The sequence below is a fragment of the Pogona vitticeps genome, chromosome 1 (genome assembly GCF_051106095.1).
Source record: "Pogona vitticeps strain Pit_001003342236 chromosome 1, PviZW2.1, whole genome shotgun sequence".
NCBI classification, from domain to species: Eukaryota; Metazoa; Chordata; class Lepidosauria; order Squamata; family Agamidae; genus Pogona; species Pogona vitticeps.
Window position 1 is genome coordinate 197,360,484 of NC_135783.1, and position 19,519 is coordinate 197,380,002.

Sequence of the window (19,519 nt, forward strand, 5' to 3'; positions counted from 1 at the left end):
ACCCTTGTGGAAACAAACCTTTTGAAGTGGCTGCAGCTGGGATTCCCCTTTCTCTTCCTGTTCTGGGTCCTTTAACTTCCTGTCCGTCCCCATGATTCCCCCTTTAACTTCCTGACTGTCCCCATGATTCCCCCTTTTACTTCCTGTCCATCCCCATGATTCCCCCTGAAACTGCCACTTCCTGTTCCAGTTCTGGTCTTCCGGGCAGCACGGCAGCCACTGGTTTCTTCCCCACCCCCTCATTTTAGGCACTCAAGCCGAAAAAGGTTTGCCTCCACTGCTATAAGGCCATGGAATCCAACTCTTTTCTCAAGGCAGGAATCCAAATCAAAGCAGATCGGACAGATGGTTGTCTGATTTTCTCTTGAAGGCCTCCAGCGATGGAGTGCTCACCACCTCCTGAGGTTAATTGGTTCCGTTGTCATACTGCTCTGACAGGAAGCTTGCATGTTGACTTAGAAGTAAAGCCCACTAAGTTCAGTGGGGTGTACTTGCAAGAACGTGTGCCTGGCAGTACTGCCTCAGTAGACCAATATGCCACTAGTCTGTTCTAAATAACAAGATGCAGACTAAATGACTGTAGTCACAAGATCAATAGACCTCACTTCAACTGTGCATGTGAAAAAAAGAGCACACTCAAACCAACAATTTCTCTCAACTGGATCTGTTTAGCTCTGTCTGTAGAGACACGGCAGCTGCTGAGAAGATTATACTGTTGATATCACCACTACATATTATTTTCAGATGACGCTGTTATGTATAAATGAAAGTGCACATCTAATTATTTTCCATTTGTTTTCTATTTACTCTAAAATAGATTCTTTTTGCATGTCTTTATCCCTTTTCCGTATATTCATCTAACAGTGCTGGTGTGGCATATTTATTGCTTTTACAATCTAAGAAGAAAAATTTCCAACCCTATCATTTCACCCTGTCACTATCAGCCTATTTAACCTTTCAGGATGGTTATATGCACAGCTTGTTCTACTCAGAGAACTTCAAATAAATGCATAAATAATCATAGAACTGCAGGGCTGGAAGGGGACCCTCTGGATCATGGAGTCCAGCCCCTTGTCAAGGAGGCACCGTGGGGAACCAAACCCCCAGTTTCTGACTCTACAGCTAGAGACCTCCGCAGCCAGCAACTGAGCTATCTACAGTATCCAGCAGTTCCATCACACCCTTCCTTTCCCCTAAAAATTAATGGATTGATTCTTCACACAATGTGTTCAGTGGCAAAGTCCATATAGGTTGTTAAGCTTGTGTACTGGACAAAGATGTGTAAGATCTAGATTCTGGTGTCCCTCCACAATCCGAGCACTGAGACTCACTGTGTGACTTTGAGCCAATTGCCTTCTCTCACCTTGACCTAACTTGCAGCATTGCTGTGTGGCTGAAAAATGCCACTAATAAATAAAAAGCCGAGCCTGTGGAATATTCTGGATTTCAATCCCAGACGGTTCTAGGCAGCTCTGGGGGGGGGAAAACTGTGTAAACCTGGAAAAGCCATGACAGGACAGTGCAGACCACGGTAGCTTAACCAACGGCCCGATGGTCCAACTCAGTGTCAAGCACTTTCCTATGTCCTTGATTGCTGCATTGCTCCCATGGCTGTGTGGCTCTCAGAAAAGGTCTGAAATATGAGGGTGCAAATTCTAGACTGACTCATTCTCTCACAGGAAGGCGAGGAACTACAAAATCACTCTCCTCATCCTATGGGAGGGAAAACCATTCTGCTCCTTTCTCAACAGAAAAGAGAGTAAGAAATGTTTTTGGTGCTGTTTTAAGAAAAATTGCACAAAATAATTATGATTTTAAGGTTGTTAAATAACTCTTTGATTCAAAGAACACAACATGATGTTGGTGCCTGCTAATTCTAAGGATTAGACGTGTCAGAAGAGTTGTTGAGTCTTTTGAAAAGACTACACAGCTGTGCTTGCTTCCCTTCTGACAGGAACAGGATTTTAGTTTCACACACACATGGTTTACACAAATTATGGAACCTCCGACAATTAAAAATAGTCTCCTCACCTCACTCTTGCATGAAGGTGAGGAATATCACCATGCTTGAAAATTCTTCATGAAGACAACTTCAGTTGACAGGGACAAATAATTTAGCCAGCATTATTTACACCACTCCCAAAACCTTATTTCTTTTTACTATTGAGCTGCAACTTCCAATATGTCTAGATACAATAGATAGTGGTGAGAGATAATAAAAATTCTCCTCTAGCAAGACCTAAAGGACCCCACTATCCTCATTATAAATGGAGATTTGTAATATGGGAGACGGGGCCTTGGTACTGATACTACTCTAGATCTCCTGAGAGACATCTGCTGAGGGAACTGCTTCCAACAGTGGAGTTTGGAGGGAGACCATCTCGGAAGGAGAGAGTGGAAGGAGAGAGGGAAAAGGTCAGTCCTTGCTGGCACTGGAACACCATCAGAAGACCGGGCTTATGATGAGTTGGGTAATGTGGCCTTTGGTTCAACATGATGTTCCCCCAAGTTTTACCATGTTTCGGGAGGCAGAACCCCAAGGCCCCTACATCTCCCTCCCCATTAAAAAAAATAATAACTGCTAGAAAAAGTACAAGGGGGCTTTTTCTATTTTTTTAAACAAGCCTCATTTTTAGAGAGACAAAAACAGAGACCAGAGGTCTTGAGAGAATGTGTGCCCCTTAAAGGTCTTGGGGTGGGTAAACTGTGATTCCTGGGGAATGCCCATCCTTCTAAGGCCACAGTTTTCTAAAGAAAACAGGGGATCTCAGAGCAAAGATGAATGAGCTGAAAGGAAAAGAACCTTTATTCACAAAATAATTCAGTCCCTTTCCATCCTTTCATGAAAGCCACGGAGATTTCCCCTCTCCCCCCATTCTTGTTCTGGTGTTGAAATATATCCAATGATTCTTAGCCTCATGAAGGCTTGCTATAATTGAATGGCTTCCACCTGTATCTTGAGGTATGAATGCGGAGTATTCATTAGGTCACAGAAGCCATTTCCTTTCTGCAGAATATTTTAGCTTAGTACCTCGGGGTCATTCATTAAGTATCCAAGCACTTTGCGACCTTTCTTTGGGGGGGGATACTCTTAAACTGGAACAATGTCATGGCCTCCACTTGATTACATTTCCGAGTCATAACTGTGTTTCATTCATTCAAACGTAATCTTTCTTTGGTGATATTGATTTGCTTCAGGTCAGGTTCTCTATTGCTTCCAATTATTATTTAAACACAGGCTGAGCGTCTGAATTTCTTGAACGGCAGTTTAGCTGCTGATACATGTCAAATTCCATGCAATCCCCTTAAAAGCCACACCGTGCATTGCGCTCTCTCTCTCCTGCCATGTCCTTGATCAAATGCCTTCTGATATAATACACCAAGTCATTCCAAGCATCAATCTCTTAAAGGCTGGTAACTGCTCGTAAGTGTCCTAATGATTTGATTAATCAAATCCTTGATAAGCAGAACAAGACAAGCATGGCATGGCATGCCATTAATTTGACAAGTTTATGAGGTCATCTAGAGAAATCAATATCATTGTTTACTATGAATGCAATGGGGGCGATGGCTACATTCTGCAGAGGATATGATCTTTTTATGATTATAAAGATCATATCCTAAATATTTAGAACCTCTTTTTAAAAAGCAGACTGTGGGAACTGCGGTTGGGCACAGCTGTAGTTTCTCAGCCAGTGTGTACATCAGACAAGATTGCTCCATTTAGGACTGGGAAGCAACAGGTTTGACCAAAGTAATGCTTTGTCCCCTCACCTCTCATTTAGAGAACTGCAAAAAGCTTTATAAGTATGGGGGCTGTGGTTAAACTGATGTGGTCAGCGGTTTACTCTCTGGTGTACCGTTTTTAGATTACCTTTTACCAGTCATACCATTATATGATCCTGACTTGTTTCTGCACCCAGTTCAAAATGATAGTACCATGAAAACCGATTCAAGGGCAGGATCAACATCTGAAGAAGTTACTATTCTGGGCCATCAGAATTCCTGAGTCAGGAGAAACCCCTCTCACCAAAAAAAAAAAAAAGAAAAAAGGAAATTGTACCAGGCTCCAGATGACCCAGGAACCCGTCTCAATGTACACTTCACATGTTCATACTCAGTGTTGGGTGAGAATTTTCTTTTAAAAAAATTCATCAATATTTGAATATTTCTTCATAGAATGGGAAAAAAATCTGAGATTTTAAACACCCAAGTGTTAGTAAAATTTAAAACTGAGGTGGATTCGCTCTATGGAGGCAGAACGGCCCTTCGAGTGCTTGCTTATCTCGTTTTTCAAGCCTGAAGCACGTTCCCCTTCATTCCCAGGAGGGAGAGACGGGGAGGTTTTCAAAATCGGACCGCCTCCACCCCTCTTAGCACCGTCGCTGGCCCCGGCCTTTCAGAAGCCCTTGCTTTTGCTGCAGAAACCCTTCCCCTTTTGCCGGAGGCGAGCGGGGGGGGGGGGCAAATGCCAGGGCAGAGGCGCTCGTCCCTCCCTGGCTTCGCCCGGACCAAGCGCAGCGGGCGGGGCGGGCGGCTCGGGCGGCGGTGACGCAATGCTTTTCCCACCCCTCTCAACGAGGGCTTTGCCAGGGGACTGCTCTGCCCCCTTGTGGCCATCTGGCCTCCGCGCAGTGAATTTGTCCCTGTTGAAGCGGTGGAGGGGGGGGCGGGGAACAGGTAATGCTTTCTGCTGGTGTTCTTAATATTATAAAGCCATTTTCGATGTGGACGGATTTTCATATAGTAGTTGCTCTTCCGTGTGAGAACACACAGCTGATCCTATGCAGAGATGGGGCCCGTGGGCAGGACAGGAAAGCAGCCCAGTGCTTCTGAAGCAGAAGGAAAAAAAACAACTATGTAACATGGGATTCATTAAATGGCTGGTTTGGAAAAGTTACTCTTTTTAAAACTACTAGAGTTATTAGAATGGTAGACAAATATTTACCTTCTCCAGCCACGGAAAACAGATCAAAATTCTTTACCTGTTTTCAATGAGCTGCAATTTAGCATTCAGCCTGAATAGTACAGGCAGTGGTGGGATTCAAATAAATTAACAACAGGTTCTATGTCCTAATGACGGATAAATAAATAAATAAATAAATAAATAAATAAATAAATAAATAAATAAATAAATAAATGCCCAGGACAGTGGGATCCGATGAGGGTTTCTTCCACAGTGGTCTCCCTACTGCCTATCATCACAACTACTTCTCACATGATTAAGACATCTGGATAAGTGTATCTGTTTGGACATACCGCTGCTGTTACCCTCACCGTGGGCATGTGCCAAACACACACACACAAACAAACACACACCTCACAGTGGGTGCTTATGACCAAGTTTGACAGAAAACTGACACATCTCTCCTTCCCCTTTACCTCCTATTTCACCCTATAGCTCACCAGTAAAAATTGCTTCCATCCCCTTTCCTGCTCCTGAAATGACTGATAGCCCTGCTTGTTGTTACCTGGAGGCCGCCTTTGCACACCTAATGTGGTTTCTAAGCAGAGCAACAGTCTTATGTGGTACGTTTAACTTGAAAAAAATCATAGTAAAACGAGGACGGTTGGGTGTCTGACTGAAGTGGTCTCACCCCAAAACTTTTTCCCTCTGTATCCTGCCCTCATGCCTTGTCAATCACACCCCCCCCCGCCTCAAGGCCATAGGCTTTCCTCCAGTGACGTCAAGGACTCATCCTCCCCCCCTTTCCCCCAGTGATGCCTCTGCTCTTTCCAGGGCTTTATCTCTCTCACCCACACCCCACCTCAGATGGCTCAGTGTGGTACAGGAAGGGAGGGAGCTAATTGTGCCCCCCTCCCCCCGCTCGTCGCTGGTCACCTGGCCCCTCCTCCTTCATTCATTTCAGGCCAGCAAACGGTTCTACGAACCAATAGTACATTTAGGAACCGGATCTATAGAATAGGTGCGAACCTGCTGAATCCCACCTCTGAGTACAGGGTGGTTAATCTTAACTACTGGTTGTTTTAAATAAGGAAGCATCCTATATAAGCTCTGGCTGGATAGCTCAGTGAGTTAGGGATCAGGTTGGGAGTTCGATTCCTGCTGTACCTCCCAAGAGAAGAGCCAGCCTGGGTGGCCTTGGGCAAGTGCTCCCCAGAAGAAGGGAAGGGGAAGCCACTTCTGTATATTTTGCATCTAGAAAACCTTAGAAGTCAGCACTTGACAGCACACAATTTTTATTGTACTGTGTGTGTGTGTGTGTTTAGTCGTTTAGTCGTGTCCGACTCTTCGTGACCCCATGGACCAGAGCACGCCAGGCCCTCCTGTCTTCTACTGCCTCCCGGAGTTGTGTCAGGTTCATGTTGCTTGCTTCGCAGACACTGTCCAGCCATCTCATCCTCGGTCGTCCCCTTCTCCTCTTGCCATCACACCTTCCTAACATCAAGGTTTTTTCCAAGGACTCTTCTCTTCTCATGAGATGGCCAAAGTACTTGAGCCTCAGCTTCAGGATCTGTCCTTCAAGTGAGCATTCAGGGTTGATTTCCTTTAGAATTGATAGGTTTGTTCTCCTTGCAGTCCAGGGGATTCTCAGGAGCCTCCTCCAGCACCACAATTCAAAGGCATCAATTCTTCGGCGGTCTGCTTTCTTTATGGTCCAGCTCTCACTTCCATACATCACGACAGGAAAAACCATAGCTTTGACTATTCGGACTTTTGTTGGCAAGGTGATGTCTCTGCTTTTCAAGATGCTGTCAAGATTTGTCATCGCTTTCCTCCTAAGAAGAAGGCGCCTTTTAATTTCAGGGCTGCTGTCTCCATCTGCAGTGATCATGGAGCCCAGGAAGATAAAATTTGACACTGCCTCCATATCTTCCCCTTCTATTTCCCAGGAGGTGATGGGACCAGTGGCCATGATCTTAGTTTTTTTGATGTTGAGTTTCAGACCGTTTTTTGCACTCTCCTCTTTCACTCTCATTACAAGGTTCTTTAATTCCTCCTCACTTTCTGCCATCAGAGTGGTATCATCTGCATATCGGAGGTTGTTGATATTTCTTCCGGCAATCTTAATTCCGGCTTGGGTTTCTTCCAGTCCAGCCTTCCGCATGATGTATTCTGCATATAAGTTAAATAAGCTGGGGGACAATATACAGCCTTGCCGTACTCCTTTCCCAATTTTGAACCACTCAGTTGTTCCATGACCAATTCTAACTGTTGCTTCCTGTCCCACATATAGGTTTCTCAGGAGATGGATAAGGTGGTCAGGCACTCCCATTTCTTTAAGAACTTGCCATAGTTTGCTGTGGTCCACACAGTCAAAGGCTTTCGCATAGTCAATGAAGCAGAAGTAGATATTTTTCTGGAACTCTCTGGCTTTCTCCATAATCCAGCGCAAGTTAGCAATTTGGTCTCGAGTTCCTCTGCCTCTTCGGAATCCAGCTTGTACTTCTGGGAGTTCTCGGTCCACATACTGCTGAAGCCTACCTTGTAGGATTTTGAGCATAACCTTGCTAGCGTGCGAAATGAGTGCAATTGTACGGTAGTTGGAGCATTCTTTGGCACTGCCTTTCTTTGGGATTGGGATGTATACTGATCTTTTCCAATCCTCTGGCCACTGTTGAGTTTTCCAAACTTGCTGGCATATTGAATGTAGCACCTTAACAGCATCATCTTTCAAGATTTTAAATAGTTCAACTGGAATTCCATCACCTCCACTGGCCTTGTTGTTAGCCAGGCTTTCTAAGGCCCACTTGACTTCGCTCTCCAGGATGTCTGGCTCAAGGTCAGCAACTACATTGTCTGGGTTGTCCGGGATATCCAAATCTTTCTGATATTGTACTAAGCTCCCTAAACTAAAAATTCCTCTTGATTTGTTTCAATAAACCATATGTAAGATTAACTTTACTTTCGTTGGTTTTGATGTGGAGCTGCAGTTAAGGTAAATATGAAAACCGAAGAGTTTTATCTCCTTCCAGGCACAACGGAGGAAGGAAAGGAAGAGGGAGATGTTTGAACCCAAGGTGACTTCGTGGAAAAGCAAAGCATCATTTATCTGAATGCAGCCCAAAAGCTATGATCTACTCGCCAGCCAATCTACCTGGGAAGATTTTGTTTGTGTTTGTGAGGATGAGGATTTATTGAGTGTCAGCACGATTGTTGAGCTTTGCTGAGTTAAACATAATGGCGCCGATCCAACTCGTCCCCCCCCCGGCTCATGACATTCATACAAGTATGCTGAGCTTCATAGGCAGTCAATTAGTGTTATTGATAAAATGGTTTACCGAGCTTCATTTGATTCATTGAATTTAAGTTGACTTTGAATCCAGGTTCTAAAGTCATGTTATAAATAAGAAATCTGTCATCCAAGACAGAGGAGGGTGACCATTTGTTCTCTCATATTTTCTCTCCTTATAGGCGTATTAGGTTGCCATTATTTTCTCTGCCTTCCTAATGCATGTGTCAAAACAGTGTTGCAGAATGAATGGTTAAATGTCTCCCTTGATTGGAGATGGGCGCCTCTCGGCGATCCATTGACATCTGATTAGAATCCACACAGAAAGGTTGACAAGAAGATTCACTGTATATTCATTAGTGCCCCCATAGAAGGCAGGCACATGGCAGCCGGGCTGAGTTAAATGTGACATGAAAGAGATTTTATCCGTCTGGGCTGTAATTTAAAATTCCGTTCTTATCACTGAAGGATGACAGGAGATCTATAGACATATTTTTTTTTCTAAAATGTAGATAATAACAAATTAATTGGACGTTGCTGTCTTGTGCTCATCTTCTCTTGGTCCCATTGCTTTATTGGTCTTTCTCTGAGGAACTTAACCCAAACATTTCTACAGGAGGAAACAGAGGGATCACCTTGAAAATTCAATGTTTGGTTAATATTCACATACAAATACTGACAATCCATGTTCGGCTGAATGAATTCCTGTAGGGATGTTTGCATCAAGAAAAATCTCTGTTTGTGGACTTTCTCCAGTCCTCACCTCCACATACAGTCCTGTGCCGGGTTGATCATGTTGCTGGTTTCTAACACAAACACAGTTTTAGATTATTTATTTCATGCTGCTTACACGCTGCTTACATTATACATAAATTCCCCTCATCTACCAATGCACACTGTTTTGTACATGTCTGAAATATGTGCAATTTTAATTGGAAAAATTGGTAAAAGCAGGAAGGATTTCTAGGAATTTTGTTAGCAAAGTATAAGGCAGAAAAAACAGAAATATGGAGAAATCATCCCAGTCTCATTAAAACAACACCCTTCCTGGTTTGCACACAAGCTAGCACTTTGTACAGTAAAAATCACTCTAGAAGCATTTCTAGAAGTAGAAAATGATCTTTACTTACAGTTTCCATCTGCAGTTACAGTCAGAAGGAAAGGGGGGAAATGAAGTCTCCAGCATGGAGACCCTACATGCTTCCTGCTTGGAGGAAGTCAGAGAAAGAAGAGGGATTATCAACAAAACAATGCAAGCAAAAATGAAGAGGAATATGGGTGGAGGTTTGCCTCAAATGCCAGAGGTGGAAAAAGAACTTTATTAATCAAGTTAGTGGCAAAGGGAAATTGCATTAGGCTGTAAAGACCTCCTCCTACTGTTAGCCAGTGTTAGTTCAAGCAAGGTTAATATTACCCCAAAAGTTTTTGACATGCCACCTGTTGAAATGTGGATTCTGGAGTGGATTCTGGATTCCTCCACCCTGCAGACTGTCTGGGAACTGCAGATTAAGTAGTCCTTTGAGGGTAAATTTCTTATGTGAACAAACTGAGAAATTGGGGGACATGAAACTTGGAGTCCATCTTGGAAAAGTAGGCTTCTCTGTGAGTGCCTGGGAAAAGTTGACTGAAAATTGTAACTATCAGTGTCTGCTTGGTAACAAGGAGGGAGAGAACGCCTGCAGCTTATGTCCTTGGGAGGCCTTCAAGGCCACACCAGTTTTGTACCACAATAATGGAGAGATTATTTCAGATGAGTGAAGGGAAGGAGACAGAACGTACTCTGGTCTTGAACAATTGGGGGAACTTCCGTTTGCTTGTGGGTGGACATTAATGCTAAGCTTTTCTGCACGCAAAGAGGGGATGGGATGGAGCTCCCTGTTTCTCCTTTTCCTTTTAAATTTCTCCTTTTTTAAAAAAATAATTTTTGGTAAAGGCATAGTGCTTAAGTGATGCAGTGCAATAGTGGAAAAGTAGTTGTGGCCAGGTGTATATTGGAATGACAAATCACAGCATCCACACCAGAATCAAAGAACATGAGAGACACTGCAGACTAAAAGAACCAGAAAAATCGGCAGTAGTTGAACATGCCCTAAAATAAGTTGGACATGAAATTCTATTTCAAAATACTGAAATACTGGGCAACACCAGCAATCATTACGTTAGAATGCACAGGGAAGCCATTGAAATCCACAAACACCAGCAGAATTCAACAAAAAAGAAGAAAGTTTAAAACTCAACAAAGCTTGGCTCCCAGCTCTCAAAAATACAGCATGCAAAAGGTCAACGAACTCTACCCAGCCACAAAGACTGGTGATCACTACATACAAAAGACCAGCTAACGATACCCATCAATCACAGTGACAGATAATCTTTCCTTATCACAAAAATACACCCACAACAAAAACACACTGATCACCATAATCATCCATTTCCTGAAAAGGACAAAAGCTGATCCCAGAGCTATAAATACTCAACTCCCAAACAAACATACCAGAGCACAGAGTGCTATCCTGTCCTCTGAAGATGCCGGCAACAGAGACTGGCGAAACATTAGGAAGAACAACCTTCAGAACACGGCCAAAGAGCCCAAAAAACCCACAAAAACTACTTTTTTAAAATTTGGAAAATAATTTTTAAATGACTTCTTTTCCACTTCAAAATAGAATGCCGGGTGCCATTCACAATCACAGACAAGCCACCTCTGCCTCTAAACACCACACATCCAACTCCACACTGAAGCAGTGTAGGCGATTGCACAGCAAGAATACCATGTTTATTTGGACCAATCCTAATTTTCCAAATATGCAGTTGCTCCAACCTTAGACCAATCTAGGATGGATTGATCTCTATTAGGGATAGGTTGGAATGCTCTAACAAGACCATTGTGTAGTCAACTTTTTAGAGTGATCTCAACTATTCAGATTGGGACAAACTCTTGTGTTGCTAGCCTCTTACTTTGCATAGTTTACCTCTCAGGAAATGCTGTGCTCAATTGCTGTCCCGCTATGCCTTGCCATGAAGGATGCACTCTGTGTACACTTCAGAACTATGCTGACTTACACTAATTAGTGAATATTAGGTAGATCGGCTCAGCTTTATTGTCATCTGGTATTTATCTTGATTGCCTCTGCTGTGTTTCCACTGTTTATTTGCTCCAAATGCTTTTTGGAACTGTTTGAAACCTTTTGGTTTTTCGTTTTCTTCAATAAAATATAAAATTTTCTCCAATCAATTGTCTTTGAGGTTTTGGCTCAAAGAGTTTGTGGTACTAATTCCAGGTCTTGTCTTGGCCACCTCGTAGGAGTGTGGCATTTAGATGGGTGTGGTGGTAGCTCTACCTCGCGAGCTGAGTGTACTGACCCTAAATGCTTACCCTTGTGGATTTTAGGATTGCCTAGAAGCACTGCCACCTATAGGAAGAATGGGGTGTTGGGAGGCACAAGTGTCAGGCTGGTTTCTTAGTCCTAGCCACAACTAACTCTCCTATGTTCAAGCATGGTAGTGTAGATGAGTGGCTCTAGAGGGACTTCCCTCACTTCAGTAATCATCACACCTTGGGCATCTCATGTACGCAGCTGTTTCCGTGTAATGTGTCCAAACAAAATACAGTATAGCTCACATCTTGGAAGTGTTGCTGGACCGAAAAGCCTAAGGCGGAGGAATTCACCAAAATGTATAATGTTGCCTATGTCCCTTCCTAGCTTATCTCAAAATTTATTATCCCAGGTTTGATGGTGGAAGCATGGCTATGGTGTCTCCCATTGCTTGAAAAAGAGTAAGGAGGATGTATTCCTAATACTAAACAAAAATGAAATAAATATGAATATTATACCAGTTTAAAAAGAAGGAAGGACATAGAGGAGGGAATGAGAAGACTAGAAATCCTGTCTGTATGTTCCTCCTTGGAAAACTGTGTGTTTCTTTTTTCCAATAGCTCCAGCACCATCGCGTCTTTTGTTTGGTTAAATTGAAAACTGTTATCCATAGAGACATTCCATGTAGACATGTGATGAATTATACAACCAGCTTCACCAGCTGGATTGGTTGGAATGCAAATATACAGCTGGAAACATTAAACAAGATCAGCTTTCGAAGAAGTAATGCCGAGCAACCAAGTTTTTAAACAACTCTGTCAGTGAGGAAAAACCATTCATTTAACTGGTACAAAATATTTCACTCTACAGACACACAATGGGACAGATGACATATGAAATGACTGTGTTGTTGTTGTTTCCTTTGAGTTGGGGGGAGTGTGGGATATAGGAGGGAAAGAGTAAAGATCAGCAGTAAGATTTGGGAAGAATTCAATTGATTTTTTTCCTCCCAGAATCCGATGGTTGTCATTTTAATTTGCCTAGTACATCTTATTCGGCAAGAGACCTGAAACAGAATCACTGAAACATCTTACAAGCTTTTCATTTTAGACTCAGGGGCTTGAGTGATATAAGAGCCTATTAAGGTGTAAATAGTGTAGCAAAAATGCTACTGAGCAGTATCAAGTGAAGAAAGGACTTGTTCTCTTTTGTTTAACTAAGAGCTGGGGATGTTCCTTTAATACGACCCTACAAGATCAGTGCTGAGATCGGTTCTCTCCCTGGGCAAAACTGAGAAAAATAAATTTATTAGACTTCCAGAATCCCCCAGCTGGCTGATTTCAGTTAATGCCGTCACTTCCACACAAATGTGTGTGAATTATAGCCTTGGTCTTCAGCATGTTAACATAAACACTTACTAATAGGCTATACTGCCCTCCAGAGTCGCCTGAGGCCATTTTGTTACTTGAAACAGACTACCATGAATCCAGATGCACAGCATCCCCAAAGGGTTGCCAGGTCAACAACATCCCATTACCTGAACGTCTGGGCCTAAACTTGAGAGGAGGGGCAAGCCATGGGGAGATGAGGCCCTGTGTGGCCTCAGAAGTAGGGCATGATTTTGTGACACACATAGAAACGCTTTTGGGTTAAGCCAGCAAACCCTGGTACCAGCTAGAATGTGTGGAGACAGGCATCCAAGCTTTTAACCTAATTCATGAAAAATCAACATTTCTTGTCCAGCCTCAACTGCAGCAAGATTTGTGTCCCTGCCTGAAGACCCAAAGAAACACAGCAATTCCTTAAGACATCAACTAAGCACACTGAGGCCTAGGTACTCTAGTACCCAAAGCCAACAAAATTATATTGGCACCCGATGGCAGAAAGCTACCCAATCATCTTCTCCCCTTCTCTAGCATTAAAAAAATGCAATTATAACAAATTATGTCATTAACTACTTTTTATTTTTCATGACACCCCAAACCCGCTACCTCAGGTGGCTTCCGCCCTCAGCCTAACAGTGGGCTGACCCCATATGGCCATTCTAGTTTCCTTGCGCTGTAATACTTCTTACATGCAGTCTCTGCAGGTGTTTCAATTTTTCTTTTCTATTTGAATTGGCAAAAATGTGCTATGTTGCCGTCAAAAGCACGAGGCAAGTGGCATTTTCTGTGTCTAAAAACCTCATTGCTTGCTTGCATCACCCAGGTCTGCTTGTCCTTGCAGATTACTGCTTTCCTTAGCACCCGGCCCCAAAGTGGAAAAATAATATTTAACACTATTACCCTTTCTTTCCCTGTCCTCTGGACTGCCTAAGCCTACGGTCCTAGGCAACTCATTATTCTTACGTTAGAGTAAGCTCCACAGACCACAGGGAATCTAAGATTCTGAGTGTAGGATTGCTTTGTCAGTGGGTCCTCTGACCTGGAGTTAATTGCCTTACCAATCTCTTGTAAGCTAGGTGAGCTATTTTCTTAGTTGCCTAAGAAGTTCATGTGAGGGAACTCCCTTGGCTGGCTGTCCAATTTTTAAAAAATTAGGCTTAAATTCAAGCAGATGTCAGTGTCTTAGTTGCTTCTGGGAGAAAGAAAAGTCAAAGTAGCAGAGATTTACTTTATGGCCTTGTTTTCCTTTTTATAAACCAGAAGTATTGGGTTCGGCTACCTGTGTGAACACAATTAAAGATGAATCACTGAGGCAAGCTTGCTTTGGAACATTTCTTACATAAATGTAGTGTACAAAACCCTTCCACGGTTTTGTATTCACATACAGATCCAAAGGTGTTCCACACAAATCTGCCCATTTTTAGAGATCTGACTTACAGACCCTTGTGTAAGTCCCCCTGCTGGACAAGTCGAGGCAGCTGGGGGTTCGAGGAAGGGCCTTCTCAGTTGGTGGCCCCCTAACCTGGCAATGCAGCTTTGTGGTTCCTCTTAAAAGGGAACTCTTGTTGTTGTTTAGCCCTTAAGTCGTGTCCGACTCTTCGTGACCCCATGGACCAGAGCATGCCAGGCCCTCCTGTCTTCCACTGCCTCCCGGAGTTTGGTCAAATTCATGCTGGTAGCCTCAATGACACTGTCCAACCATCTCGTCCTCTGTCATCCCCTTCTCCTCTTGCCTTCACATTTTGCCAACATGAGGGTCTTTTCCAGGGAGTCTTCTCTTCTCATCAGATGGCCAAAGTATTGGAGCCTCAGCTTCAGGATCTGTCCTTCCAGTGAGCACTCAGGGTTGATTTCCTTCAAAATGGATAGGTTTGTTCTCTTTGCAAGGGACTCTCAAGAGTCTCCTCTGAGGGAGGCCTACCAGAGTGTGATTTCCACACAATAAACCTCTAAGATGGGGCTTTTGTTCAGAAAAGAATGCCAGAGGCCTACAAGTCAGTCTATCCCCACTTGCTAATGGCTAAGAAATGGGAGCCGGATGAACAACTAAAGCATCACAGGATGTGGGGATGGGAAAGAAAACGGAGATACAGATCATCAAAACCCGTAATTGAGCAGGTTGCCTTTAGGCAACATTCTCCAACCCGACATTTTCCCAACATGCTGGATTACAAATCTTAAATTCCAACATAGCCAATGACTTGTGTGCTTTGTTGTCAGAATCACCTGGAAAGTTCCATCTTGGGGAAGCAAGCTGAACTACAAAAAGAGACAAGTTGAAGAAATTAATAACAAGGTGACACTAAAGGGAACCGTTTCAATCCCAGTTGTGTAGGTCATTGCCTCCTGAGGTTTTCTTTAAAACTAATGAGCAACTTAATGCTTAATTTAGTCAGTTAACTCCATGAATTAATATCTTGTCTTACTCATGTCAATCTAAACTAAATTATGATTTAGAGACTTCTATCTAAAATCTTAATTAATTAATTAGTTACTTAATTAATAACAAAAAGCTCTTGTATTAGCACCCTAGTCCCTATCCGCCAGCCAGCAGGTACCTTCTGATTTACACAACGTTTAGGACTACATTCAAAGGCTCCTGAAGAGCCTTGCTGAACCCCAACTTGGGAAGATGTGACTGGATGAGTACTGTGGTTCATCATCCATGCCACATACCTACTTTCAATGAAAGTGTATAATCTTTCAAGGAGAGTATAAGTGGGGACTGTGATATCCTTGAGTCATATGGCTTTTATCACTTTCAACAAGATATTAAGGGATTTCTATTCCAGCATTTACGGCTTGGCTTTAGTAACTGTGTTGGTGATTGATTGGAACAAGTTCAGAGGAGGTCAACAAAGATGATCAGGGAACTGGAAACCAAGCCTTAGGATGAAAACTGAAAGAACCGGGCATGTTTAGCCTTCAGAAAAGAAGACTGTGAGGGTAGATAGGATATAACTTTTCAAATACTTAAAAGGCTATCATACAGAGGAGGGGCAGGATCTGCTCTCGATCATCCCAGAGTGCAGGACGCACAACAGTGGGCTCAAGTTACAGGAAGCCAGATTTAGGTTGAATATCATGAAAAAAAAAATCTTAACTGTTAGAGCAGCTCAACAATGGAACCCATGACCTCGAGGGGTGGTGATCACTCCAACACTGGAGGCATTAAAAAGAAATTTAGGCAACCACCTGGTAAATATCCTTTGATTTGTATTCCTGCATTGAGTAGGGGGTTGGACTCAATGGGCTTATAGACCCCTTCCAATTTCATTATTCTATGATTCTGTGATTAAGTTCAAAGGTCAATTGTCATGTGTCAAACTGAAACTCTCAAATTGCAAAAGAAGTACAAAAACCAGCAGAAGCCCTGCTCAAGTCTAGCCTTATACCTCAAGAAATTGCACAGGGTTGGGAGAAAAATGGATTGGTGCACCATGTTGTCATCCACCTTGGATGCACAAACCATGTGCAGAAGTTGCAATGTGTTTATGAGAAGCCCTGTAGACAAGCTTTGCAAAACAACAACAACAACAACAACAACAACAACACAACTTCTGCACTCCAAAAAGCTTTTGAAGCCATAACAGCTGAAAGATGTTGACATGTACACAAGCAAATGGAGGGGCGGGGGATAAAATATTTAAATTGCATAGCTAAACAGACCAAGCTGCAGAAACAGCTGGTGGAGAGAGACAGAGTAAATTATAGGGGCATGGAAGACTGTACTTCAGTTAAACTGCTAAGCCAAGTACAAACACAGTGTCATCCAAAAGGGGTGGACGGGGGGATTGAGAAAAAATCTATATGAACAGCAGTGAAGCAAGTCAAATATGTACTTGCAGAACACACAGAAAGAGTTTCTTTGCTATGGCTTCTTGTAAGGAATATGATTAAACAAGCTAGATTCCCCATCACTTGAAAGCACTCCAGAATCTTAATGGAAGCAGACGCACCCAACATCTTGAGAATAACTGAAGACAGACCTGTTGAGCTCAATCTATGAGGCTTCACTTCACTGTGACACTTTCCTGTTGTGTTATATCATCCTTTGGAAAGCACTTAGACACTCACCTGCAGGTTCTAAGACAATCGGGCCCCTTCTTTCCTTCCCTTTCAGCATGGAATCCAGTTAAAGCAAGGGGAGAAGCAGGGGAGAAAAGGACAGAAGTAACAATACAGCAAAATCGCCAAGGGAATAAGGAGCTCCTGGATTGCCGTCCTTAGGATATATTGCTTGAAGGGGAACTAAGTGAACCTAGTGGGCAGCTCACTCATTACTAAGAGTCCAAATTCATATATTCAAAATATCACGGTGTTTATAACCCAAGCTATACTTGATTGATGTTTGACCAGGATGGGCTTCCCTATTTTGTTGTTGTTTAGTCGTTAAGTCGTGTCCGACTCTTCGTGACCTCAAGGACCATAGCTCACCAGGCCCTCCTGTTTTCCACTGCCTCCCAGAGTTGGGTCAAATTCATTTTGGTAGCTTCAGTGACACTGTCTAACCATCTCGGGGCTTCCCTACAGGAGATAAATAGAAACCTGCAGGCTATATTATCCTTTGGCAGTTAAGATTCTTTGCTTCCTGTGCATACTCTTTATGTTTATGTCAGTGGCATACTGTTAAATTGGAAAGTGTAGGTTCTCATGATGCCAGTCCCTAGAACTATAAAGGAGATCTTCAAAGTGCAAACAGCTGGATTGGTTTGTATATTTAAGCAAGAGAGAGAAAGAGAGAGAGAGGAGACTTTCTGTATTTAAGTGTATTTAAGACCAAACCACCCTCAGATAATCTTGCATTCCAACAGTGATGATTTTCAATGATTTTCCTGCTCCTGGGGAAATCCATTTATCTCCCAGCTACTGTGCAGAGTGCAGCTAAGCTCAGAGGCAACAAAGATGTCTAAGGTGGGTAGTAGATGACAACAGAGTCCATGCTGCTTAGAAGATCCTAGGGCTTTTCACCCTGCAAGCCCTGACTGAACCACATCACCATATATGACCATAAACCTCCCAGATGTTATCAATCCATAGGAGTTCTAGAGACATTTTCTCACATAAAACACATGCCAATTACTGCTTTGCTGCTAGGTTTACAGTTGCTGCCGGGGGGGGGGGGGCTGTATTACAGAAGTAATTTTAGTAGGGCATAAGGAAGGCAATCCTGGAAAAGAGGTCCAAGTATCTGTTGAAGCTCTCTCCTTGCCTATTTGTATCCATGAGTTGAATACAACCCACCAGGTGCAGACTTCTGGCCCTTGGCCCATTTTATCCATTATTAGGTATCCGGGACATGGTGGCGCTGGGGGCTAAACCACAGAAGCCTTTGTGTGCTGCAGAGTCAGAAGACCAGCAGTCATAAGATTGAATCCACGTGACAGAGTGAGCTCCCATCGCTTTGTCCCAGCTCCTCGCCAACCTAGCAGTTTGAAAGCATGCAAATCCGAGTAGATAAATAGGTACCACCTCGGTGGGAAGGTAAAACAGCGTTCCCTAGTCATGCTGGCCACGTGACAACGGAAAACTGTCTTTGGACAGGCGCTGGCTCTACGGCTTGAAAAGCGGGATGAGCGCCGCCCCCTAGAGTCAGACATGACTGGACTAAAAAATATATCAAGGGGAACCTTTACCTTTACCTTTACCTTTACCTTTACAGGCAAGTATGTGTTTCTAGTCCAGGATCCTTTTGAAAGAGATACATTACAGTTGTCAGAAGGACAAATATGCAGCGCACATCATAGAAGACATTCAGAATGTTTAGCCAGCAGCCAAATCACTCAACTCCACTCATACTTTGAGCTCATCCCAAGACACTCCATTTGACAGAACCCATTTTGTATTTCTTTGCTTCTGTTGGTCTAAATTCCCAAGCCTGCTTCTATTGACTTAAATACACCTGAGTCCTTGGAAGCAACTGCGCCATTCCCTTGTTCATTTTATCCTCTCTTTGGACCTCCTCACCCTATCCTCTACTTTCCGGTTTGCTCTCTCTGCAAGTTCAGATAAACTACTTCTTGGTTGTTCATCCAAAATCACAAGTGCAGCACGGAGTTTCTCCACACACACAACATTTGGCGGTCCGCACGTTGGACCCAAAATACATGGGGTTGGGAAATATTCCTTGCTGGTATCCCTTTCAATGAATTAGGAACAACTGTGGGGTTTTTTGGAGTACATCTCCTAGGCTGTGCCAAGAAATCTGAGTGCCATCATTCAAAAACAAGAACATCCTCTCACAAAATGTTTCCATCTCTGGCCTAGCCTCACCATTGGGCAGAAAATGGAAACAGCCCTGCCAGCCTTCCTTCTCTTCTTTCCCTGAAGTACCGTGCCCTTTCTTGTCTTGGAGAATAGCACCATGGGTGCCGCACAGCCTTACCACACTCCTGGAAGGACCTGGTGCCCTTGGGAGTAGCAAAGGACTTTATCCCATGGTGACTGTTGAAGGAAAAGTCAACTAACAGCCTAGTCAGCTTCTGTGCATAGAGTGGAGGTGATGCCATTTTGTCCAGGGCCTCAGGCAGCAAAAAATCTAGAGCCAAGCCTGCATATCCACAAGCTGTCTGCAACGTGACACTCGTTTCAAGATCAACAATTTCATTTTCTGCCCACTTACGAT